Genomic DNA, 27270 nt, shown 5'->3' on the forward strand with positions numbered 1-27270 from the left:
TAAAGCTGATCAGCCACAGCATGAAGTTATGGGAAAGAGTAGTAGAAGCTAGGCTTAGAAACCAGGTGAAGATCTGTGAGCAGCAATATGGTTTCATGCCGAGAAAGAGCACTACAGATGCAATGTTTGCTCTGAGAATACTGTTGGAAAAGTACAGAGAAGGACAGAAAGAGTTACATTGTGTGTTTGTGGACTTAGAAAAAGCTTATGATAGGGTGCCAAGAGAAGAGTTGTGGCATTGTATGAGGAAGTCTGGAGTGGCAGAGAAGTATGTTAGGGTAGTGCAGGACATGTACAAGAATAGTGTGACAGCGGTGAGATGCGCAGTCGGAATGACAGACTCATTCAAGGTGGAGGTGGGATTACACCAAGGATCAGCTCTGAGTCCTTTCTTGTTTGCAGTGGTGATGGACAGGTTGACAGATGAGATCAGACAGGAGTCCTCATGGACTATGATGTTTGTAGATGACATTGTGATCTGTAGTGAGAGTAGAGAGCAAGTTGAGTCTAGTCTGGAGAAGTGGAGATATGCTTTGGAGAGAAGGGGAATGAAAGTCAGTAGAGGCAATACTGAGTACATGTGTGTGAATGAGAGGGAGCCCAGTGGAATAGTGCAGTTACAAGGAGTAGAAGTGGTGAAAGTAGATGAGTTTAAATATTTGGGGTCAACTGTTCAAAGTAATGGAGAGTGTGGTAGAGAGGTGAAGAAGAGAGTGCAGGCAGGGTGGAGTGGGTGGAGAAAGGTGGCAGGAGTGATTTGTGACCAAAGAGTATCAGCAAGATTGAAGGGGAAAGTTTACAAAACAGTAGTGAGACCAGCTATGTTGTATGGTTTAGAGACAGTGGCACTAACAAAAAGACAGGAGGCAGAGCTGGAGGTGGCAGAGCTGAAGATGTTGAGATTCTCTTTGGGAGTGACAAGAATGGACAAGATTAGGAATGAACATATCCGAGGGACAGCTCAGGTGGGATGATTTGGAGACAAAGTCAGAGAGGTGAGATTGAGATGGTTTGGACATGTGCAGAGGAGGGACCCAGGGTATATAGGGAGAAGGATGCTGAGGATGGAGCCACCAGGCAGGAGGAGAAGAGGGAGACCAAAGAGGAGGTTCATGGATGTGCTGAGAGAGGACATGCAGGTGGTTGGTGTGACAGAGGAAGATACAGAGGACAGGGTGAGATGGAAACGATTGATCTGCCGTGGCGACCCCTAACGGGAACAGCCGAAAGACAAGAAGAAGAAGTGTCCAGAGGGTTGGCATCATCTGTTGACCTTAATCTGGTTTTTGCAGATCTAGGAGAGATTTCTAAATGGGACATCATTCAGAATTCTACTATACGTACTGATCATTACCCAGTTGTCTGTGAAATAAGACTGGTTACAGTCCGGTTTGAGAATGCACATTTTCCCAGATGGAAATTAAGAGAAGCAATTGGGTGGCATACAATATATCGTGTGATGTCGGAACATTTAAGATAGAGTGACCAAACTTCATGTTTCCCAGGACATGTCATGTTTTCATGTCCTGTCCTAGCTGTCCTGTTTTTTGTTTTTTGTTTTAGAATGATGAAAATTTCCTGTTTTCATCATTTTTCATCTCTGAGCATCTTTGAGTAAACTTTGAGTATCATTTAAGTATCTTATTGTTGGTGTCCCAAACCGAATGGTCCGCCCCTAAAAATCGCCTTTTTGCATCTGCGCATGCGTCGTTTTGGACCACAGCAGCATGTCTGAGACGGAGTCTCTTCACCCAAAGCAATCAAATGGATTAACGGGCTTATTAACCATCAGATGATGCCTCTTAAATCATTCTAAAGTCAGTTTTGAAGCAGAAACAAGGCCGTTTTAAGCAGAAACTCAACGAAATTCTGTGAATGCATCAGCTAGCAGCTCATTTAGCTGTGGCGCTCTGATTGCTTCCACCACCTTTTATGATGAAATAATGCTGAATTTATGTGGAAATGATTGTTGTACAAAAGCTTCAAATATGTGTCGCTGAGATAGATGATCACTAGAGTGCAGTTTGAAGCAGAAACCAGGTGTTAATTTTTAGGGGGACTGTTCAATCGGCGGACACAGGGCCGAATGTCCTGGCTTTCGGGTAATCAAAAAATGGCCACCCTAATTTAAGCCAAGACAATTTTCATAGTGTACAAGATTTTAATGGCAAAATTACAGAAATCGTGCATTTTACTGCGGGTTAGAAGTAATAATGGTTAAGGGAAAGGTATTGGACAACAAAAGCTAGTTTCCTGGTGGTTAGATGAGTGTTAAAAAAGCCATACAGGCACAAAGCTTTTTTAAAATTTAAAGCTCTTTGTGTTTTTCCAACCTCATAGAATATTGACAAGCACACGCAGTTGTAAGGCGGGTGGAAAAGAAGGCCAACGAGATGGGTGGCAGCAGTTTTGAACTAGTATTGGACGGAGACACAAAGATCATTATGGGGTCTAATCAGGAAGACAGGTGGTCTAAGGAGGGAGTATACCTTGCCAGCTATTGATATCTAACAATGAAATTATGAGTAATAATGAAGAATGGCAGAGGCTTTGCCAAAAACTTTTTTCAGAGTTCATAACTCTGATAAACCTGACTCGCATGCACAAGCCTGTAGAGATGACATGTTGAGGGACCATCCCAATATATTAGAGAAGACGAGTGATTTGATTGCAGCATTAATTGTTTCCTTCTCTGTGTTTGAAACAAGCGGAGTCAGAGCTACTTCCCCTGGTGAAGATGAGATTTGTTATAAGATGGGTGGAAAATTTATCTCCTCAAGCACAGATGGTGATCTTACAGTTGTGTAATAGAGTCTGGGAGTCTGGGACACTTCCATTAGCATGGAAACACTCGGTTGCTGTCCCAGCTGGAAAACCAGGGAAGACAAATGTGAAGCTACTAGTTATAGATCAGTTGCATTAACATCTAGGTAACGCTAAGGTAAAACAATGGTGTGCATGGTCACTGATTCGCTAACCTATATAGTAGAAATTAAATGGTTACTCAGTCCTAATCAGAGTGGCTTTCGCAAGAGAGGACGACCATGGATCCTGTGCTTTGTTTGGAGGATTTGATTTGGAACTGGATAAGGATAAGGAACTGGTAGGCGCTTTCTTTTTTGATAATGAAAAGGCGTATAATATGTTGTGGCAGGATGATCTCCTTTTCAAGCTTGAAGCCAAGGGAATAGGTGGGGAGAATGTTTTCCTGGATTATGGATTTTCTGAAGAACAGAACCTTTGAAGTAAAAGTTGGACTAGCCCACTCTAGGATTTGTTCAACAGACAATGAAGTTCCACAAGGGAGTGTGTGCAGTCCCTTTCTTTTGAATATCATGATTAATGATAGTTTCTAAGAGGCAGATGCAAGTCTTGGATGGTCTTTGTATGCAGATGATGGTGTGTTGTGGATCAAGGGTCAAAATGCTGCATTTACAGTTAAAAAAGCTTCAGCAAGCTGTCAGCACAATGGGAGATTGGGCAATAAGTGGTGTTTCTATTTTTCTGTGGCTAAAACACAGGCCATGTTTCTCCAAAATGAAAACATTGAAATCCTTGTTTGTTTGATGATTTGGTTTTTAAAGCCTTTCGAGCACTAGAGATGCTGTACTGTATCAGGTTTGGGTGCATCATCAGTGCATCAAAAGTTGCATTTCTATAAAAAATAAGAATATATACACACATACCATACATGCATGCACAAATAAACACAATTTCATAATGCGTACATATCTGCACATATACACATACATAGATATATACATGCATACATATACACACAAACACACAGCCATGATGAAAAATCCAAGCAAAGTGTGCAAAATTAGTCAATGAACTCCAATTTACAAACCCAACCAGACAAACAATGGCACCAATAGCCAATCCCGAAAGAAATAATAAATCAGTAAACCTAAATCTTCAAACTATATTGTCAGGACAGTTATTCCAGATGTTAGCACCTTTAACAGAAACATCCTGGACATGTTGTGGCAAGCTTTATTTTTAACTTTATATATAATTTCGATTGTGATATACTCAAGCAAGTCTCAGAATTTTAGAATGTGTAAACCAGGCAAACAAAGGATTTGTTGGAATCATTACCAGAATCCACTACAGAATATGATTTGCTAAGATAATTCTTATAGATTTCTTTTGCAACAAAACTATTGGATTAGTATTAGTTTTGTATGTATTTCCCCAAACCACAATGCAACAGGTCATATATGGAAAGAGCAATGAATGATATACAGTAAAACAGTTAATGAGCATTGGGAAATAAAATCTTGTGTTTTATGCAAAATAGTTTGCTTTTGTCATTTTAGATTTAACAAAATTAATGTGTTTTCCAGCTCAGTTTATTTTCAATAACACCACCAAGAAATGTATAGTATCAGTAAGATTTCAATTTCAACATCATTTAATGAAAAATTTCGACAGGATTTCTTAGACTTGTTTTCAAATATGACACACTTTGTTTTACCAAAGTGGAGCAATTATTTGTTTGAATCAAACCATTGTTTAAACTTCTGTAGCTCCTTCTCTATCATGTCCAAGGTCTGTCCCAAGTGATCTCCACTACAAAGCACAGTTGTATAATCAGCAAACAAAATAGAACTGACAGACTTGGAAACTAAACACATGCCATTAATACATAGAATAAACAACAACAGCCCCAGAACTGAACCCTTGTGCCCCCCACAAGTAATTTTCATAAATTCAGAGTTTGTTCCACCAGTATGTACACATTGATACATATTGTGTAAATAGCTAGATATCCAGTCATGTGCAAATCCCCTGATACCATACCTCTTTAGTTTATGCACAGTATGGGCTATAGTAACAAATGTTTTCTGTAAAAATAAATAAATAAATAAATAATAAAAAAAAAAACCTGCTTGCTTATTTTCAATTGAATTTGTAATCTGTTCAGCAAAATCAATTACAGCCAGTGAAGTACTGTGATTTTTCCTGAAAACATATTGCTGTTCCCTAAGTATGTGATGTTCACTTATGAAATCATTTAACCTCTTTGCAAATACCTTTTCCAAAATTTTTGAAAATTGTGGTAACAGTGACATTGGTCTGTAATTTGAAAAGACGTTTGACACCAGATTTAAACAACATATCACTTTAGCTAATTTCATTCAAAAAGGAAATTTCCCAGTCATTAGTCACAATTTACAAATATACATGAAAGGTTTAATAACACAAGCAATAATATTTTTAATCAGACATATAAAAGTTAATGCTATCAATTGATTTTTTTCCCCTTGTGTTTGTGAACAATGTCTATTATTTTGTATTCATCAGTTTCTTTTATGAACATTGAATCCTGAATTTTATAATTTTTTTCTCTGTAATCCAAAGAGCACACTAAATTGTTCATTTTTTACCAACATTAACAAAGTAATCATTAAGGTGATCTGTTACAGCTTTATTTCCCCTAACAACTGTGTCAGTATTTATGCAAAAAAGGCAGGCTATTCTTTAATAATGTTTTTCTTATGTATGATTTCTGATTCATTTAAAAGCTTCCAAGTGCCCTTAATGTTTGTTTTATCTTTTTTCAAATAAATCACTATAATACTGCCTCTTACAAGATCACATAATGTTAGTTTGTTTTTATATGTCTTATCTCTTTTCTCCTGCAACAGACTAGTGTCCTGCCCTGGGTGTACCCCGCCTCGCGCTCTATGACTGCTGGGATAGGCTCCAGCCCCCCGTGACCCTTAATTGGACTAAGCGGTAGAAGATGAATGAATGAATGAATCTCTTTTCTCGCCGTCAGATGTTCTTTGGATTTCTTGGGATAATTCAGGGGTCTCCAGTGACCTCGCTCTCCCCTGTCTCTCTTATCCTGCGCATCCGTTGATTTGAAAGAAGGTTTTCACCAGCTATTTGAATTTGAACACAATTACTCTGAGGGCTAGACCACCACTCAGAGATTTATTAAACAGAATTTAAATGTCACAGAATTTGACAGAATGCAAATTTTACAGAATGAGTGAGATAAGCAAAAACATACCCAGAAGTTCTGAAGGTCCCAGGAGCTGCAAGCTTCCAACCAGCAATCTGGTGTTCCAGCAAGCTGACAGCAAGGAGGAACCCCGAACAGTGGGCTGGCTTTGTATTTCTACTCTATGTTACTACAATGTTTTACTGCTAATCTTGGAAGTTGTCCTTCATCTGGGTGGTCTTGATCCCTCTATTTCGTGGCATGGTCCTGCCGACACACGCTGTAAAGTCTTCTGGTCTTGACCTGATAAGATATTTTGGGCAACAAATCTCTTGGTGATCCAAGGTTTATCAACATAATGCTTATTTCCAACTTTTAACATCAAAGGGCAATGTTTATCATATAAACTGGAAATAATAGAAATGAATGATTCACAAGATTGATCAATGTCCTCAGCATAAATGTCACTCCAGTTATGATTTCTTAAATCTATTCTAAATCCATTCTAGTATCCTCTGTTATTTTCCTTTTAAAATTTGTAATTTCAATATGGTCACTTTTATCAACTACAGAATTGAAAACTACAAAAGCTGTCAAATGATCACTGATGTCACTCATAAGTAATCCCCCCCACTTAATTCACCACGGTAATGTTTATCAATATATTATCAATAAGCGTCGCTGTATTCGCAGGTATCTTAGTTGGGATGGGTAATCAATTTATACATTCCCATACAAAATACAGAATTTTGAAATTCAGTTATATTTATTTGACCATGAGGATTTAAGAAGTCTATGTTGAAGTCTCCACAAACAAATGAAAGGTTATTTTTAATAAAGTTGTACTGTTATTACTGTTACTGTTAAAGCCATCACTTGACCCAGCTATCTTAGCTAATTATAGGCCAATCTCCAACCTTCCTTTTCTCTCAAAAATTCTTGAAAGGGTAGTTGTAAAACAGCTAACTGATCATCTGCAGAGAAATGGTCTATTTGAAGAGTTTCAATCAGGTTTTAGAATTCATCATAGTACAGAAACAGCATTAGTGAAGGTTACAAATGATCTTCTTATGGCCTCAGACAGTGGACTCATCTCTGTGCTTGTTCTGTTAGACCTCAGTGCTGCTTTTGATACTGTTGACCATAAAATTTTATTACAGAGATTAGAGCATGCCATAGGTATTAAAGGCACTGCGCTGCGGTGGTTTGAATCATATTTGTCTAATAGATTACAATTTGTTCATGTAAATGGGGAATCTTCTTCACAGACTAAGGTTAATTATGGAGTTCCACAAGGTTCTGTGCTAGGACCAATTTTATTCACTTTATACATGCTTCCCTTAGGCAGTATTATTAGACGGTATTGCTTAAATTTTCATTGTTACGCAGATGATACCCAGCTTTATCTATCCATGAAGCCAGAGGACACACACCAATTAGCTAAACTGCAGGATTGTCTTACAGACATAAAGACATGGATGACCTCTAATTTCCTGCTTTTAAACTCAGATAAAACTGAAGTTATTGTACTTGGCCCCACAAATCTTAGAAACATGGTGTCTAACCAGATCCTTACTCTGGATGGCATTACCCTGACCTCTAGTAATACTGTGAGAAATCTTGGAGTCATTTTTGATCAGGATATGTCATTCAAAGTGCATATTAAACAAATATGTAGGACTGCTTTTTTGCATTTACGCAATATCTCTAAAATTAGAAAGGTCTTGTCTCAGAGTGATGCTGAAAAACTAATTCATGCATTTATTTCCTCTAGGCTGGACTATTGTAATTCATTATTATCAGGTTGTCCTAAAAGTTCCTGAAAAGCCTTCAGTCAATTCAAAATGCTGCAGCTAGAGTACTGACGGGGACTAGAAGGAGAGAGCATATCTCACCCATACTGGCCTCTCTTCATTGGCTTCCTGTTAATTCTAGAATAGAATTTAAAATTCTTCTTCTTACTTATAAGGTTTTGAATAATCAGGTCCCATCTTATCTTAGGGACCTCGTAGTACCATATCACCCCAATAGAGCGCTTCGCTCTCAGACTGCAGGCTTACTTGTAGTTCCTAGGGTTTGTAAGAGTAGAATGGGAGGCAGAGCCTTCAGCTTTCAGGCTCCTCTCTTGTGGAACCAGCTCCCAATTCAGATCAGGGAGACAGACACCCTCTCTACTTTTAAGATTAGGCTTAAAACTTTCCTTTTTGCTAAAGCTTATAGTTAGGGCTGGATCAGGTGACCCTGAACCATCCCTTAGTTATGCTGCTATAGACTTAGACTGCTGGGGGGTTCCCATGATGCACTGTTTCTTTCTCTTTTTGCTCTGTATGCACCACTCTGCATTTAATCATTAGTGATCGATCTCTGCTCCCCTCCACAGCATGTCTTTTTCCTGGTTCTCTCCCTCAGCCCCAACCAGTCCCAGCAGAAGACTGCCCCTCCCTGAGCCTGGTTCTGCTGGAGGTTTCTTCCTGTTAAAAGGGAGTTTTTCCTTCCCACTCTAGCCAAGTGCTTGCTCACAGGGGGTCGTTTTGACCGTTGGGGTTTTACATAATTATTGTATGGCCTTGCCTTACAATATAAAGCGCCTTGGGGCAACTGTTTGTTGTGATTTGGCGCTATATAAAAAAAAATTGATTGATTGATTGATTGATTATGGTTATGGTCTGGATGGGACCGGACCATTACAGGTGATGGACTTAAATGCTCGGAGCAAGGGACAGAACTGGTTGTGAATAAAAATAAATTTATTTACAATAAACAAGTGAACAATTCTGCACTGGTTAGATGGCCTGCTGAGTCAAGACGGTGGAGCCAAGATGGTGGAACATCTGGGAGCTGCAGCACACACATGGACAGACTTGGGAGTTTGAGAACAAGCAGAATCCTGGAGTGTAAGGTTCTGGAGCCAGGGCCAGGTGGGATGCACAGAGCTGAGAACAGGAACTGGAGAATAGGGAGAGGTGAGTGACTCCACTCATAACACTGAAGCCTTTAACACAGACAGTTCACAGAAGGCTCAAACAAGGCATGTTTCACAGTTCTGAAATAATGCTCACAGTCCTAAGAAATAAGGTTGCTGTTGAGGAATGATTCAGTTCATGAGTTATCTTCAGAGGGCAGAGGTCAGGTGCATCTTGTGACGCTGTTCCAATTAAGCAGAACTTGACTTTAGAAATGGAAAGTTCCTAGTGGTTCAATATCAGAGTTCATACAGTTCTAGGAAAACAGTTCTTAGAAATAGTTCTTAGTCATGCACAGTCATGGACAGGGGCTGCGTAAGAGTGGAATCTCGCAGAACATGAAGGAACTTAACTGAAGCATGGCAGAACTACGCGCTCTGTAGCTGAGAGCTGTGGTGCCGATAGTGGTGGAGCCAGGAGCATGTCCTGGGTCTTTTAGTGAAGCTTAGGGCTAGCGGCCGGCGATCACCTTAGTATTTCTTCTGTCTTTCTTGTTGATTAATGCTGGCAAATTATACAGTATTTTTTTTGTCTTTCTGATGCCTGATTCAGTTTTATCTCTGTTTAAGGTGCAGCTCCATCCAGAGATGAGAGTTGTGTTGGCGACCCTCCTGTCCTGTGCACCAACAGCAATTCTTGTATATTCATCCGTGAATTGTTCTGTGAATTATTTCTGTAATTTATGTTTGTAGCATGGCCCAAGCAGAGGGTCACCCCTTTGAGTCTGGTCTGCTTGAGGTTTCTTCCTCAGAGGGAGTTTTTCCTTACCACTGTTGCTCTGGGGGTTGGTAAGGTTAGACCTTGCCTGTGTGAAGCGCCCTGTGGCAACTCTGTTGTGATTTGGTGCTCTATAAAGGAAATAAATTAAATTAAATTAATTAAAATAAAATAAAAATTAAATTAAATTAATTAAAATTTCCGACATGGAAGCCACACAGCAGAGTATCTGGAAACACCAGATAAAACAATGAGCTCTAATACTTGTACAGGGATTAGAGTTGGCCAGGTTACCTTGAAACGAGCTGCAGAAAGCTCAGACATCAGAGCGCATGGAAAACAAGGTCAAGGTCATGGAATCTCAGCGAAGCTCTGGGAAGCGCCTGAAAAAATCTGGCCATAGGAAAAATGAACTGGTTTCATAGCATGGAAAATGAAGGATATGGCAAAGACTGAGCTTAAAACGGATTTACATAGCCCGCTCCTGATGAGCCGCTCATAGGCTTCATGTGTGAGGAGATGATGAGTTATAGGTGTTCCTCAGCTCTGCAGCACTTCACCTGGGGAAAAAGACAGACAAACTACACACAAGGTTAAAAAAGAGCAAAGGACCAGAGCAGACCATGACATGCACACCATCCCTGTTACCTAAGTGGCTCCGCTCTCTTTTTTTTATTTATTTTTTTAATGATATTTAAGTGTACCTTAGTATACATTAGTAGAGTTCTATCTTAGATTTGGAATGTATAATAGAGGATATAACTTACTGAATTTTCATCTACATCTCAGTCAACTTTCCTACATTTTTTTTATGTTACATCCTGGAGTAGACACAGCTTATAATTACGTATATATATATATATATATATATATGAAGTCTTTGCAGTTGTGACTTATACTTGCAGCTTGTAGCCGAATTTGTGGATGTTGGACGAGTTGACGTCTCTCACTTCTGACTTACTGAGTATAACCTTTGACACTGCACATCCTCCAGTTTTTCCTCTGCACTCTGGGAGTATCTGGATTTATTCCTCCAAGAGGATAACTGTGAGTTGCTGACTGTTTGCTGGGTGAACACTCACCCACCCTAACCTGTTTTTTGTTCCTGCCAGCAGTACCGGTCCAGCAGCCTCGGATGGTGGCCACCTGGGGGAGTCAGGTCTTGGCGGCTCTGGTGTATTGCAGGCCTCCGGTTGGTCGGTGGGGCTTCGTGGGTTCCGGCTCTTCTCCGGATAGGCGTCTCCTACCCTCAGGCCTGCCCACGTGTCACCATTTTGTTGTGAATTGGACTAAGCATATTTTGACCTTTGTTTGTACTTTGCATAATAAAATGTTATTTGTTCGTACTCCTATTGACCGTTCATTTGGCATATGGCATATGTTTAATGTTTAATCCCGATACAACCACCTCTTCCAACCTAATATGCTGCTGTAATTCATGCACACTGTTGTCCAAAATCAAAATTTTATTGTCTTTCTCCTGCAATATTCTTTTATGAGCGGCCAAACCTCCTTCAATAATCCAAGCAGTTCTGTTTTTTAACCACTCCACTGAGCTCCTCAGACATGAAATTCAAAGACAGTTTAATTTCGTCCAAGTCTTCACCACTTATGGCAATTTTTGGCATTGTGAGCAGTTATCGAAAAGTTTTACCTTATACCTTATTACTTTAAAAGTTATACCTTATTACCTTAGCCACATAACTCCGTCCAGCAGTAAAGGGCCTGTTCCAATGTTCATCTGCCACTGGGCAAGCTCAGGCCCAGCCTGGTGATAGCTGGGCACTGCCATAGCCTGGTGTTAGCTGGTTGGCCCCCGCTGGAGGCTGGTCTCGGCCCAATGTTGGCTGGCAAGCTACAGCTGGACACCAGTCTCAGCTCAATGTTAGTTGGTAAGATGCCGCTGGATGCCGGTCTCAGCCCTGTGTTAGCTGGTAAGCCGCCGCTGGACACTGGTTCTCGGCCCTAATGCTAGCTGGTTAGCTGCAACAGGAGGCCGGTTTCAGTTGGATGGGGGCCGTCAGTGCACAGCCATTTTGAGATCTCTCCAGAGATGTTCAGTTGGATTCAGGTCTGGGCTCTGGCTGGGCCACTCAAGGACATTAACAGAGTTGTCCTGAAGCCACTCCTTTGATATCGTGGCTGTGTGTTTAGGGTCATTGTCCTGCTGAAAGAAGAACCATTGCCCCAGACAGAGGTCAAGACAGCTCTGGAACAGGTTTTCATCCAGGATGTCTGTGTACATTGCTGCATTCATCTTTCCCTCAATTCTGACTCATCTCCCAGTTCCTGCTGCTGAAAAGCATCCCCACAGCATGATGCTGCCACCGCCATGCTTCACTGTAGGGATGGTGCCTGGTTTCCTCCAAACATGATGCCTGGCATTCAGGCCAAAGAGTACAATCTTTGACTCATCAGACCAGATAATTTTGTTTCTCATGGTCTGAAAGTCCTTCAGGTGCCTTTTGACAAAGTCCAGGCATGTTGCCATGTCCCTTTTACTAAGGAGTGGCTTCTGGTGAACACTCTACCATTCAGGCCTGATTGGTGGATTGCTGCAGAGATGGTTGTCCTTCTGGAAGGTTCTCCAGTCTCCACAGAGGAATGTTGGAGCTCTGACAGAGTGTCCATCGCGTTCTTCGTCACCTCCCTGACAAGGTTCTTCTCCCCAATTGCCCAGTTTAGATGGGCAGCTAGCTCTAAGAAGAGCCTGGTGGATGCACACTTATTCCATTTACAAATGATGGAGGCCACTGTGCTCATTGGGACCTTCAAAGTAGCAGAAATGTTTCAGTACCCTTCACTAGATTTGTGCCTCGAGACAGTCTTTTCTCTGAGGCTTACATACAATTCCTTTGACTTTATGCTTGGGTTGTGCTCTGGCATGCACTGTCAACTGTTGGACCTTATATGTAGACAGGAAATTAAGCTGTAGAAACATCTCAAAGATGATCAGTGGAAACAGGATGCACCTGAGCTCAGTTTTTTTGCTTCATGGCAAAGGCTGTGAATTCTTATGTACATGTGGTTTCCTATTTCTTTTCTTTTTAAATTTTAAGAAATTTGCAAAAATCTAAATAAAAAAAAACTGTTTCACATTGTCATTACGGGTTATTGTCTGTAGAATTTTGAGGAAAAAATGAATTTCTTTGAATTTCTTCAATTTTGGAATATGGCTGTAACATAACAAAATGTGGAAAATAATGGTTGTGCACAAATTCTAACTGTGGAGTCCAACCAGATACCACCATGTCAAAGTGGGGTCCAAGTGAACCCCAAAAGTAAACATATTATTGAGCCCACAGTATCAAGCTGGATCAAAATAAGAGAAATAGAAGATGACTGCATTGGTGACAAAACACATCTTCACCTGATTTATTACAACAGTTGAGAAAAAAATATCATAATGACTGGACCCTAGGTTTTACACACACACACACACACACACACACACACACCTACTCAAGGTTGCATGAGTTTATATTTCTTTTAAAATCAATAGTTATGCCATAAAGTGGAATTGAGGTGACAAACTGCGGATATTCCTTAAACTACATGGAAAAGGAATGTTACATCAATAATCTGTATCTGCAAAGCTTAATGTGTATACTGATGGCTTATAACAAATCTTCTATAGAAACAATTCTTGTCTTCTTCAAGTTTCATTAAAGTGTGAAATGTGATGAAAACACTGAAATGTTGGTGTGAGAGAAAAGAATCTTTTGCAAGATTCAATCTGTTGTGTGAGCAACCGAGTGAATATTTTGTGGGAAAAATCAGATTATTTACAGCAAAGCAGAAAATGCCCAGATACACTTTATGAAGTGTTTGAAGCTGGGACTATTGCCCTTTTTACAGCTCATTACTTCAATTGCTTGCAGATGCCTGATATGTTCTGGACATCTGTAAACTCAATGTCAAAACCCTGGTCTTTCATTTTCTGCACTGAAGTAGCAGGTCACCATTTTATATCCAGGTCAAACATTCCCATCTTCCATGCATATCCCTAGCACATCATGTCCCATCAGATTGCATCATGCAAAACCTGCTTTCAGCCATTTCTTCACTGTTGTGGTCCTCCTTCCAGTCACAATCTTTGCTTTTTGCATCCATAGTGTTAAATACCTGGAGGAAAGTGTGCACAAACCCCACTCCAAAGTGCAATGCTCGGATCTCTGCAAAATAATTTCTTAAGATCGCTCATCGGTTTGTTGGAGGTAATTATTCATTCATTGTGGTTACGTGCTCTCTGAGGTGCCTTCTAGTTCCAGATTGCTGTCTAGTTTTTTTTACTGTCAGAAACAGAGAAAGCTGTATCTGAGCATGACATCCCTGTGCAGAATTCCATATGGAACATTTTCTTTTTCCACTCTAACTCTGTGTGCAGTTCATTTGCATTTTCTAAAACAAATAGTTATAGCATGAATAAAAAAAAAAAAAAAACTCAAACTGTGAGATGCTGAGAGGAAGACATGGGGTGAACAAGATGAGAGAGAGAGGGGGGAGAGGGAGTCAAGTTTAGGTGAGAGAGGAAAACAACGTTTCAGTCCAGATAAAGAAGACGAGTCGATGGTGAACGAGAGGCAAAGTGAGGGGAAGAAAGTTGTCTCGTTAAGCACATCACACTGTTTTCTTATCTGACAACAACTGTTCCACCATCTGCACACTTGATGCTCTCCTTCTGTTGTTCACTGTTTACTTCCTCCTCCCTCATTCTTTCTTTGCTATCACTTCACCATCTGTTGATATTGCCTCTCGATTCACCTAATTTCTGCCTTTTTTTTTTTTTTTTTGCTTTCAACATGTACTGACTGTCTGACTGGAAGGAGCAGTCCTGTCGCCGGTGATTATCACTGGATATACTCGTCTGAAGCAATTGAGAGTATATGTCTCCCCTTGGACAGGAGGCCAATCCATCACAGACTACTCCATACAAAACTATTTCCCATTTACAGCAGGGTGGTCTGAGATGATGCAGAGGTGTTGAAAGACACAGACAGGCAATCTGGGGAACACACCTGGAATTGTACCCCGGTCTTTAGATTGATCACCTGCTCCACATTGTCCAAATACTAAAAAAAAAAAAATACACAAATGAGCATTTTAAAGTAAATGTATCACCACCAAAGTGCACCAAAAGCATCACACAGCAGAAGTGTCACTGCAAGTTTCCACCCACTGCAGTTGTCATTTTCACTTGCAGTGTCAACGTTGGTTAAATAGTCTATTATGTTCATCTGTGCACCCATGGGTGTGATCTCACAAAATGAGGTGCGAGCAGGTACAAAGCAAGCTTGTTGTGATCACGAGGCAGCAGACAGTGATTGCCACTGGCCAACAAAAATCTGGTCTAAATCTGAGTGTAGAATTTTGAGATTCCTGATACAGTAAAATATTGAAATACATATTGTAGGTTCATGTCACACATACACTCTGCTTGGACAGCAGAGTGGCTATACATACGAATATGTAAGGGCCCTGTCCCACCGGTGTTTAGGAGGATTTGCGCATGAAATGAGAAGACAAAAGCTGAGCGTCCGCAACAAAGGTGGGCGGAAATGACAAATGTCCCGGGGTGGATCAGCGAATACATAAGGAAGAAAAGCGGATATAATTTCAATTTCAATTTTATTTATATAGTGCCAAATCACAACAAACAGTTGCCCCAAGGCGCTTCATATTGTAAGGCAAGGCCATACAATAATTACGGAAAAACCCCAACGGTCAAAACGACCCCCTGTGAGCAACCACTTGGCAACAGTGGGAAGGAAAAACTCCCTTTTAACAGGAAGAAACCTCCAGCAGAACCAGGCTCAGGGAGGGGCAGTCTTCTGCTGGGACTGGTTGGGGCTGAGGGAGAGAACCAGGAAAAAGACATGCTGTGGAGGGGAGCAGAGATCAATCACTAATGATTAAATGCAGAGTGGTGCATACAGAGCAAAAAGAGAAAGAAACACTCAGTGCATCATGGGAACCCCCCAGCAGTCTAAGTCTATAGCAGCATAACTAAGGGATGGCTCAGGGTCACCTGATCCAGCCCTAACTATAAGCTTTAGCAAAAAGGAAAGTTTTAAGCCTAATCTTAAAAGTAGAGAGGGTGTCTGTCTCCCTGATCTGAATTGGGAGCTGGTTCCACAGGAGAGGAGCCTGAAAGCTGAAGGCTCTGCCTCCCATTCTACTCTTACAAACCCTAGGAACTACAAGTAAGCCTGCAGTCTGAGAGCGAAGCGCTCTATTGGGGTGATATGGTACTAAGAGGTCCCTAAGATAAGATGGGACCTGATTATTCAAAACCTTATAAGTAAGAAGAAGAATTTTAAATTCTATTCTAGAATTAACAGGAAGCCAATGAAGAGAGGCCAATATAGGTGAGATATGCTCTCTCCTTCTAGTCCCTGCTAGCACTCTAGCTGCAGCATTGTGAATTAACTGAAGGCTTTTCAGGGAACTTTGAGGACAACCTGATAATAATGAATTACAATAGTCCAGCCTAGAGGAAATAAATGCATGAATTAGTTTTTCAGCATCACTCTGAGACAAGACCTTTCTAATTTTAGAGATATTGCGCAGATGCAAAAAAAGCAGTACTACATATTTGTTTAATATGCGCATTGAATGACATATCCTGATCAAAAATGACTCCAAGATTTCTCACAGTATTACTAGAGGTCAGGGTAATGCCATCCAGACTAAGGATCTGGTTAGACACCATGTTTCTAAGATTTGTGGGGCCAAGTCCAATAACTTCAGTTTTATCTGAGTTTAAAAGCAGGAAATTAGAGGTCATCCATGTCTTTACGTCTGTAAGACAATCCTGCAGTTTAGCTAATTGGTGTGTGTCCTCTGGCTTCATGGATAGATAAAGCTGGGTATCATCTGCGTAACAATGAAAATTTAAGCAATACTGTCTAAGGGAAACGTATAAAATGAATAAAATTGGTCCTAGCACAGAACCTTGTGGAACTCCATAATTAACCTTAGTCTGTGAATAAGATTCCCCATTTACATGAACAAATTGTAATCTATTAGATAAATATGATTCAAACCACCGCAGCGCAATGCCTTTAATACCTATGGGGTATTAACAGGGAATAGAGTTATATAACAGGGAACAGAAGCGAAGGCGACCGCAGAGGCGCCCCCATGAGGGGCACAGCGGCCGTGATGCACTCGCTTCATCCGTGCCCACTCTGTCTGCATTAGAGGATGACAATTCCCGTGGGTCACGTGACTCCTGCGCGATTCCCACAGGATGGGAGTCAAAATTTTATCAATCCCGTGATTGGGATGGGACGGAATAAAAATGAACGGGAGCGGGCAGGAGCGGGAATGCCAAAAATAGATGATGATTTTCATCTCTTTAATGCCGCGTTCACACCGGGCGCGATCAGACGCTACAAATTCGCGTGGGTCGCCAGGCGACGGACGCGCCTCCTTCGCCTGGTGTGTCGCTCTGCTTTTGCTGTAAAAATTCACCCCGGTGCATCATCAAATAGTTGGAGCTTCCATTCCGCTCGCCGGCTCCGGTTGTCAGTCAAGTTAACATGACAGACCTTGATCACACAGACCGAGTTGTTGTGAAAAGCTCCCAATACAGAGTATCATTATTTGCTGCAGGAGCTGCGTCTGGATGACGGCTGCTTTCAGTGGTCCTTCCACCTCTTCAGGACCCAGTTTGAGGACCAACTGTCCCGTTCACGCGCGCACATGTAAACAATAAAAAAAAAAAAAAAACTCCACTGCTTGCTGCAGCTCGCTCTTCCACCAAAAAACTCTGTCATAATTGTGTTTAGAAACCAGTCACCATTTGTTTTATTATACATCTGTGTAGTTAATAAGTAAAATAATCTCCATGGATGTTTTGCTTGCCCGTGCACATAACATAAAAAGAAAAAGAAACTCCGTTCCTGCTGCTGCTCGCTCCAAAAACTCTCTCATAATTGTGAAATAAAGGACAAAAGAGACATAAGTCCTGCTCACAGGCTGCTACCAGCGTCAGGACATGTTCACATCTTCAAGTCAAACTCCAGACATCTCCACGTCACTACATATTCAGTCCCTGATTGATCATCACGGCGCGAGACATACGGGAGTGGGACTGATTTTGAGTGGGAGCGGGATGGGATTGGGAGTCATCTTTATAGGAGTGGGATAGGATGGGATTTTTTTTCTGGGAGCGGGATGGGACGGGAGTGAAAATCCACTCCCGTGTCATGCTCTATTCTGCATGCGCGACATACCATTTGCGATTTGATGTGGCCATGCTGGGCACATGTCATATCTGTTTTGCACGCTGTCCCGGTCCGCCGCCAAGCCGCACCAACCTGTCGGTTGCGGATATCAGCGGATGACAGGGGATATGCAGCGCGTTGGTTGTGTATGTCCTGCGTATATCTTCAGTATGTGTTCAGGCAGTGATGCGGATCTCATCCGCAGCAGGATTTTTGAGCCGCTCAAAAATCCTGGCTGCGGACATGCGTGCCTCTGCAGATGATCATGGACGTGTTCGGATGGCAGCCAACTCATACAGGAATGTTACACGGTTATTGCAGTTGTTTGGCGGATGTGGGCCACTTTTGTGCGCATTCCATCCGCAAATCCTCCTAAAGGCCAGTGGGACAGGGCCCTAACCAAGCATGCACATAGCTGGTGCTCATGATGCACAGCAGAAAACATGGAGAGAAACACTTTTCCTAAAGTCTGTCATCGCTTTCCTCTTCAGAAGATCTTCTCTCATTGTTCTGCTGCATGTTATTTATTTTTTAACTTGTGTGACAGAGGCCAGCAGGGGTTGCTGTGAATGTGGTAGTCAATAAGCCTTATGCCGCTGACAGCTAAAGAATACTTTGACCACTCAGGCCAGAGTCCAGGTTTAAGCTGACAGGACAGAGCATCCACCTTCCATGCCGGAGATCGTAACTTTGCATCCTGAGGGAAGTGAGGGGGGAGAATTCAGTCAACAACACAACACAGAAAAGCCGCTGCCTTTGCACAGTCACCAGTTACAGTGCATCCAGAAAGTATTCACAGTGCTTCAATATGACATTGTTATGTTACAGCCTCATTCCAAAATTGAATAAATTCATATTTTCCGCAAAAAAATCCTACTCACAACACCCAATAATGACAACATGAAAGTCCTTCAGGTGCCTTTTGGCAAACTCCAGGCGGGCTGCCATGTGCCTTTTACGAAGGGGTGGCTTCCATCTGGCCACTCTATCATATAGTCCTGATTGGTGGATTTCTGCAGAGATGATTGTCCTTCTGGAAGGTTCCCCTCTCTCCACAGAGGAATGCTGGAGCTCTGACAAAGTGACCGTGGGGTTCATTCTTACCCAACTGCTCAGTTTAGATGGGCGGCAAGCTCTCGGAAGAGTCCTGGTGGATCTGAACTTCTTCCATTTAGAGATGACGGAGGCCATTGTGCTCATTGGGACCTTCAAAGCAGCAGAAATGTTTCTCTACCCTTCCCCAGATTTGTGCCTCCAGACAATCCTGTCTCAGAGGTCTACAGACAATTCCTTTGACTTCATGCTTGGTTTGTGCTCTGACATGTACCGTCAACTGTGGGACCTTATATGTAGACAGGTGTGTGTCTTTCCAAATCATGTCCAATCAGCTGAATTTATCTCAGGTGGACTCCAATTAAGCTTCAGAAACATCTCAATGATGATCAGTGGAAACAGGATGCACCTGAGATAAACGTTGAGCTTTGTGGCAGAGGCTGTGAATACTTATGTAAACGTGATTTCTATTGTTTTCTTTTTTCTCTAATCACAGGCACACAAGCCTATAACTTCTTCTGGTTTGTTTGGGTGGCTTTCCTCACTCTTCTTCTTTTTGCACAGTCACTCAGTTTTTGAGAATTGTCTCCTCATGCAGATTTGCCATAGAGTGCCATATTGTTTGTATTTCTTTGTGATTAAAGTCCAAAACATGGATAAAGTCCAAAACATATTCAGTGGCAGCTTTACCATCAGAGAACCTCATCCATAATGACCACAAAAGACTCCAAGCTGTCACTGATGTTAAAGGGGGCAACACACGGTATTAAGAACAGGGGTATGTAAACTTTTGATTAGGATCATTTAGGTAGTTTCTGTTGTCATTATGATTTAAAAAGAGTAAACACGTTTGTTTCATAATAAATGGCTTCACCCAACCACTAACCATGAGTGAAAAAAGATAAATAAAATTATGCTACCATTCATATTCTCTAAAAAAAAAAACTGCCAAAAAACAAACAAACAAAAAAAAACAATCAGCCAGGGTATGTAATCTTTTGAATACAACTGTATATCTTTTACTCATGTTTCAACATAGGCTGGGAGGCAAGGGGGGACAACCCTGAGGACCCATACTGGATGTTTTTCCTGACTGAGGTTTGAACTCCAAACTATTGTTTCAAAGATGGTAATTCTATCACCCCACTTATGCAGATGATAATAATAATAATAATAATAATAAAAGACCTGTTCTTCAGTGACCCACCCAAGGTGTCCTCTGAGCTGCAAAGCATGGCAGGAACATTCTTGGCATTGCTATTGATAAGTAATGCATAATTTCAACTTCAGTTTACAGATGCACTGGCCAAATGCCCAAAGTGTCAGTGTCTCAAAGCCATTGATCCATTTTTGTTTTCATGCCCGTAAATTTGTGAAATCCTGCTTTTAATCTGTGAAAACCATAAACCTTCACACACTCTCCCTCATTTTTCGTTACTGGGCTGTGAATTTTTCCTATATAACATATGTTAAGGACGAGTATGGTATGCGTCTGACTGAGCAGGCAGCTCAACATCACTCATCAGATGCAGGGACATTTTGCATTCACAAACTTAAACCCAGCAGAAGTGGTTGTTGAACTGTTCTCAGCTCGGAAATCCAAACTCTGTACATTCCCCCTCATATTCCTCGGGAATGTAAGCTCATTAAAACCAGCAACAGAAATGAGGAATGGACTAAAACCCATTTTCGCTTCCCTTGCACAAGAGGAAAGGTGTCAGCTGGACTGGAATTTAATGGACCAGAGACTGTACCAAGATTACTGGTCAACTTCAATCAATCAATCAACTTTTTTCTTGTATAGCGCCAAATCACAACAAACAGTTGCCCCAAGGCGCTCCACATTGCAAGGCAAGGCCATACAATAATTATGAAACACAGTCTACGTCTAAAGCAACATAACCAAGGGATGGTCCAGGGTCACCCGATCCAGCCCTAACTATAAGCCTTAGCGAAAAGGAAAGTTTTAAGCCTAATCTTAAAAGTAGAGAGGGTATCTGTCTCCCTGATCTGAATTGGGAGCTGGTTCCACAGGAGAGGAGCCTGAAAGCTGAAGGCTCTGCCTCCCATTCTACTCTTACAAACCCTAGGAACTACAAGTAAGCCCGCAGTCTGAGAGCGAAGCGCTCTAATGGGGTAATATGGTACTACGAGGTCCCTAAGATAAGATGGGACCTGATTATTCAAAACCTTATAAGTAAGAAGAAGAATTTTAAATTCTATTCTAGCATTAACAGGAAGCCAATGAAGGGAGGCCAACACGGGTGAGATATGCTCTCTCCTGCTAGTCCCCGTCAGTACTCTAGCTGCAGCATTCTGAACCAACTGAAGGCTTTTTAGGGAACTTTTAGGACAACCTGATAATAATGAATTACAATAGTCCAGCCTAGAGGAAATAAATGCATGAATTAGTTTTTCAGCATCACTCTGAGACAAGACCTTTCTGATTTTAGAGATATTGCGTAAATGCAAAAAGGCAGTCCTACATATTTGTTTAATATGCGCTTTGAATGACATATCCTGATCAAAAATAACTCCAAGATTTCTCACAGTATTACTAGAGATCAGGGAAATGCCATCCAGAGTAACGATCTGGTTAGACACCATGCTTCTAAGATTTGTGGGGCCAAGTACAATAACTTCAGTTTTATCTGAGTTTAAAAGCAGGAAATTAGAGGTCATCCATGTCTTTATGTCTGTAAGACAATCCTGCAGTTTAGCTAATTGGTGCGTATCCTCTGGCTTCATGGATAGATAAAGCTGGGTATCATCTGCGTAACAATGAAAATTTAAGCAATACCGTCTAATAATACTGCCCAAGGGAAGCATGTATAAAGTGAATAAAATTGGTCCTAGCACAGAACCTTGTGGAACTCCATAATTAACTTTAGTCTGTGAAGAAGATTCCCCGTTTACATGAACAAACTGTAATCTATTAGACAAATATGATTCAAACCACCGCAGCGCAATGCCTTTAATACCTATGACATGCTCTAATCTCTGTAATAAAATTTTATGGTCAACAGTATCAAAAGCAGCACTGAGGTCCAACAGAACAAGCACAGAGATAAGTCCACTGTCCGAAGCCATAAGAAGATCATTTGTAACCTTCACTAATGCTGTTTCTGTACTATGATGAATTCTAAAACCTGACTGAAACTCTTCAAATAGACCATTCCTCTGCAGGTGATCAGTTAGCTGTTTTACAACTACCCTCTCAAGAATCTTTGAGAGAAAAGGAAGGTTGGAGATTGGCCTATAATTAGCTAAGATAGCTGGGTCAAGTGATGGCTTTTTAAGTAATGGTTTAATTACTGCCACCTTAAAGGCCTGTGGTACATAACCAACTAACAAAGATAGATTGATCATATTTAAGATTGAAGCATTAAATAATGGTAGGACTTCCTTGAGCAACCTGGCAGGAATGGGGTCTAATAAGCATGTTGATGGTTTGGATGAAGTAACTAATGAAAATAACTCAGACAGAACAATCGGAGAGAAAGAGTCTAACCAAATACCGGCATCACTGAAAGCAGCCAAAGATAACGATACATCTTTGGGATGGTTATGAGTATTTTTTTCTCTAATAGTCAAAATTTTGTTAGCAAAGAAAGTCATGAAGTCATTACTAGTTAAAGTTAATGGAATACTCAGCTCAATAGAGCTCTGACTCTTTGTCAGCCTGGCTACAGTGCTGAAAAGAAACCTGGGGTTGTTCTTATTTTCTTCAATTAGTGATGAGTAGAAAGATGTCCTAGCTTCACGAAGGGCTTTCTTATAGAGCAACAAACTCTTTTTCCAGGCTAAGTGAAGATCTTCTAAATTAGTGAGACGCCATTTCCTCTCCAACTTACGGGTTATCAGCTTTAAGCTACGAGTTTGTGAGTTATACCACGGAGTCAGACACTTCTGATTTAAAGCTCTCTTTTTCAGAGGAGCTACAGCATCCAAAGTTGTCTTCAATGAGGATGTAAAACTATTGACAAGATACTCTAACTCCCTTACAGAGTTTAGGTAGCTACTCTGCTCTGTGTTGGTATATGACATTAGAGAACATAAAGAAGGAATCATATCCTTAAACCTAGTTACAGCGCTTTCTGAAAGACTTCTAGTGTAATGAAACTTATTCCCCACTGCAGGGTAGTCCATCAGGGTAAATGTAAATGTTATTAAAAAATGATCAGACAAAAGGGAGTTTTCAGGGAATACTGTTAAGTCTTCTATTTCCATACCATAAGTCAGAACAAGATCTAAAATATGATTAAAGTGGTGGGTGGACTCATTTACTTTTTGAGCAAAGCCGATAGAGTCTAATAATAGATTAAATGCAGTGTTGAGGCTGTCATTCTCAGCATCTGTGTGGATGTTAAAATCGCCCACTATAATTATCTTATCTGAGCTAAGCACTAAGTCAGACAAAAGGTCTGAAAATTCACAGAGAAACTCACAGTAACGACCAGGTGGACGATAGATAATAACAAATAAAACTGGTTTTTGGGACTTCCAATTTGGATGGACAAGACTAAGAGACAAGCTTTCAAATGAATTAAAGCTCTGTCTAGGTTTTTGATTAATTAATAAGCTGGAATGGAAGATTGCTGCTAATCCTCCGCCCCGGCCCGTGCTACGAGCATTCTGACAGTTAGTGTGACTCGGGGGTGTTGACTCATTTAAACTAACATATTCATCCTGCTGTAACCAAGGTTCTGTTAGGCAGAATAAATCAATACGTTGATCAATTATTATATCATTTACCAACAGGGACTTAGAAGAAAGAGACCTAATGTTTAATAGACCACATTTAACTGTTTTAGTCTGTGGTGCAATTGAAGGTGCTATATTATTTTTTCTTTTTGAATTTTTATGCTTAAATAGATTTTTGCTAGTTATTGGTGGTCTGGGAGCAGGCACCGTCTCTACGGGGATGGGGTAATAGGGGGATGGCAGGGGGAGAGAAGCTGCAGAGAGGTGTATAAGACCACAGCTCTGCCTCCTGGTCCCAACGCTAGACAGTCACAGTTTGGAGGATCCCAAAAAATTGGCCAGATTTCTAGAAATGAGAGCTGCTCCCTCTAAAGTGGGATGGATGCCGTCTCTCCTAACAAGACCAGGTTTTCCCCAGAAGCTTTGCCAATTATCAATGAAGCCCACCTCATTTTTTGGACACCACTCAGACAGCCAGCAATTCAAGGAGAACATGCGGCTAAACATGTCACTCCCGGTCTGATTGGGGAGGGGCCCAGAGAAAACAACAGAGTCCGACATTGTTTTTGCAAAGTTACACACCGATTCAATGTTAATTTTAGTGACCTCCGATTGGCGTAACCGAGTGTCATTACTGCCGACTTGAATTACAATCTTACCAAATTTACGCTTAGCCTTAGCCAGCAATTTCAAATGTCCTTCGATGTCGCCTGCTCTGGCCCCCGGAAGACAATTGACAATGGTTGCTGGTGTCGCTAACTTCACATTTCTCAAAACAGAGTCGCCAATAACCAGAGTTTGATCCTCGGCGAGTGTATCGTCGAGTGGGGAAAAACAGTTAGAGATGTGAATGGGTTGACGGTGTACACGGGGCTTCTGTTTAGGGCTACGCTTCCTCCTCACAGTCACCCAGTCAGCCTGCCTTCCCGACTGCACGGGGTCTGCCAGGGGGGAACTAACGGCGGCTAAGCTACCTTGGTCCGCACCGACTACAGGGGCCTGGCTAGCTGTAGAATTTTCCACGGTGCGGAGCCGAGCCTCCAATTCGCCCAGCCTGGCCTCCAAAGCTACGAATAAGCTGCACTTATTACAAGTACCGTTACTGCTAAAAGAGGCCGAGGAATAACTAAACATTTCACACCCAGAGCAGAAAAGTACGGGAGAGACAGGAGAAGCCGCCATGCTAAAACGGCTAAGAGCTAGTAGCTACGCTAAGCTAGCGGATTCCCAAACAGGGAATCCGACACTAGACAGGCTGTGGAGCAGCACAGGTAACGCACGACAACAGTGCTAAAATAAAATAAAAATCCACTAGACAGGCTGTGGAGCAGCACAGGTAACGCACAACAACAGTGCTAAAAAATAAAATAAAATAAAAATAAAAATCCACAGGACAGGCTGTGGAGCAGCACAGGCAACGCACGACAACAGTGCTAAAACAAAATAAAAATCCACTAGACAGGCTGTGGAGCAGCACAGGCAACGCACGACAACAGTGCTAAAACAAAATAAAAATCCACTAGACAGGCTGTGGAGCAGCACAGGTAACGCACGACAACAGTGCTAAATCAAAATCCACTGGACAGGCTGTGGAGCAGCACAGGTAACGCACGACAACAGTGCTAAATCAAAATCCACTGGACAGGCTGTGGAGCAGCACAGGTAACGCACGACAACAGTGCTAAAACAAAATAAAAATCCACTAGACAGGCTGTGGAGCAGCACAGGTAACGCACAACAGTGCTAAAAAATAAAATAAAATAAAAATAAAAATCCACTGGACAGGCTGTGGAGCAGCACAGGCAACGCACGACAACAGTGCTAAAACAAAATAAAAATCCACTAGACAGGCTGTGGAGCAGCACAGGTAACGCACGACAACAGCGCCAAAAAAAAAATAAAATAAAAATAAAAATCAAAATCCACTGGACAGGCTGTGGAGCAGCACAGGTAACGCACGACAACAGCGCCAAAAAAAAAATAAAATAAAAATAAAAATCAAAATCCACTGGACAGGCTGTGGAGCAGCACAGGTAACGCACGACAACAGTGCTAAAAAATAAAATAAAAATCCACTGGACAGGGTGTGGAGCAGCACAGGTAACGCACGACAACAGTGCTAAAAAAAATAAATAAATAAATAAATAAATAAATAAATAAATAAATAAAAAAATAATAATAAAATAAAAATCCACTGGACAGGCTGCGGAGCAGCACAGGTAACACACGACAACAGTGGTAAAAAATAAAATAAAAATCCACTAGACAGGCTGTGGAGCAGCACAGGTAACACACGACAACAGTGCTAAAAAAAAATAAAATAAAAATCAAAATCCACTGGACAGGCTGTGGAGCAGCACAGGTAACGCACGACAACAGTGCCAAAAAATAAAATAAAAATCCACTGGACAGGCTGTGGAGCAGCACAGGTAACGCACGATAACAGTGCCAAAAAACAAAACAAAAATCCACTGAACAGGCTGTGGAGCAGCGCAGGTAACACACGACAACAGTGCCAAAAAATAAAATAAAAATCCACTGGACAGGCTGTGGAGCAGCACAGGTAACACACGACAACAGTGGTAAAAAATAAAATAAAAATCCACTGGACAGTCTGTGGAACAGCACAGGTAACGCACGACAACAGTGCTAAAAAATAAAATAAAAATCCACTGAACAGGCTGTGGAGCAGCACAGGTAACGCACGACAACAGCGCTAAAAATAAAATAAAAATCCACTGGACAGGCTGTGGAACAGCACAGGCAACGCACGACAACAGCGCTAAAATAAAATAAAAATCCACTGAACAGGCTGTGGAGCAGCACAGGTAACACACGACAACAGTGCTAAAAAATAAAATAAAAATCCACTGAACAGGCTGTGGAGCAGCACAGGTAACACACGACAACAGTGCTAAAAAATAAAATAAAAATCCACTGAACAGGCTGTGGAGCAGCACAGGTAACACACGACAACAGTGCTAAAAAATAATACTTCAGTGTCAAGCAGCAGGAACATTTTAAATGATTTGAGTCTTCTGAAAAAAATAAAATATTACGTGTGTGTGTGTGCGTTTCTTCCAAATATCCAAGCACTCAGACTGATTGGATGACTACAGCAGAGACGCAACTCTAAGTAATAGCTTAGCAGAGAGTGTGAGGCACAGGTGGGGTGCCGAACAAATGCCCTACTAGTTAATATTATTTTTAGATTGATATAGATATGTGGTGTATGCCGATTCTGTCAAGTTCAAAGAAAGCTTTTGGGGGATTAGAAGTACGAGGTCTATTAGAAAAGTATCCGACCTTATTATTTTTTTCAAAAACCATATGGATTTGAATCACGTGTGATTACATCAGACATGCTTGAACCCTCGTGGGCATGCGAGAGTTTTTTCACGCCTGTCGGTTACGTCATTCGCCTGTGGGCAGTCTTTGAGTGAGGAGTCGTCCACCCGCTTGTCGATTTTTTTCATTGTTTAGGAATGGCTCAGAGACTGTTGCTTTGTTTGATAAAAAATTTTTCAAAACTGTAAGGCACAACTGAGTGGACACCATTCAATAAATTCAGCTGGTTTTCGGTAAAAATTTTAATGGCTGATGAGAGATTTTGGTCTGGTAGTGTCGCTTTAAGGACGGTCCACGG

At 41.4% G+C, this 27270-nt stretch overlaps 1 long non-coding RNA gene across 1 annotated transcript; it reads right to left on the reverse strand.

Annotated features, from left to right (window-relative positions):
- Positions 1-5644: 5644 nt before the first annotated feature.
- Positions 5645-27136, reverse strand: LOC117509094. The gene is made up of 3 exons (XR_004560240.1): positions 27123-27136; positions 17272-17276; positions 5645-5777 (listed from the first exon to the last, which is right to left on the reverse strand). It is a non-coding gene; the product is annotated as an uncharacterized LOC117509094 (long non-coding RNA).
- Between the last annotated feature and the right edge of the window lie 134 nt (positions 27137-27270).

Source organism: Thalassophryne amazonica, chromosome 4 (assembly GCF_902500255.1).
Source record: "Thalassophryne amazonica chromosome 4, fThaAma1.1, whole genome shotgun sequence".
In the NCBI taxonomy this organism is placed as follows: domain Eukaryota; kingdom Metazoa; phylum Chordata; class Actinopteri; order Batrachoidiformes; family Batrachoididae; genus Thalassophryne; species Thalassophryne amazonica.